Genomic DNA, 552 nt, shown 5'->3' with positions numbered 1-552 from the left:
CCAGAGACGGAAGAAGCAGGCCTGCTGTCGGTCATGGGCCTTCACAAAGCACAGAAGCAGGGCCCCCTCCCCTCAACCTAAGGCCCAGCAGAGGGGGAGTTCTTTGGGAGAGAAGGGGAGCTGGCACAGGTGAGGGGCATGTTGCTCTCACCACCCCTGACAATGTGTCAGGGGCACAAGATGATCCCACCTAGGAAGTGAATGGCACTATTTTAATGGTAGAACATCTTGGGAAAATCCAAGAGGTTGACTCCTAACTTAAATCGTGAACATGGAAGCCACACCAGTTTGCAGGTATGTTCTCCTCTACAAAATCTACATGGATAGTTCAGTTGTCAAGCACCATAGGAAAACTTAACTTCAGCCACTTAGGATAGTGCATGTACTAAGGTTCTAAAAGAGAGCCTACATCTAGAGTAAGGAATCATTCACAGCCATCTTCATGAAACACAGTTACCTCAGAGGTTTTCTGGTGAGATCTGAGAATTAAACATGGAACCAAATGATGCCTTACTAACATGTAACCATCCAAGCTGCATGGACACGTACAGG

Source organism: Martes martes (genome assembly GCF_963455335.1).
Source record: "Martes martes genome assembly, chromosome: 3".
Classification (NCBI taxonomy): domain Eukaryota; kingdom Metazoa; phylum Chordata; class Mammalia; order Carnivora; family Mustelidae; genus Martes; species Martes martes.
Note: the sequence above shows the minus strand (reverse complement) of the source record.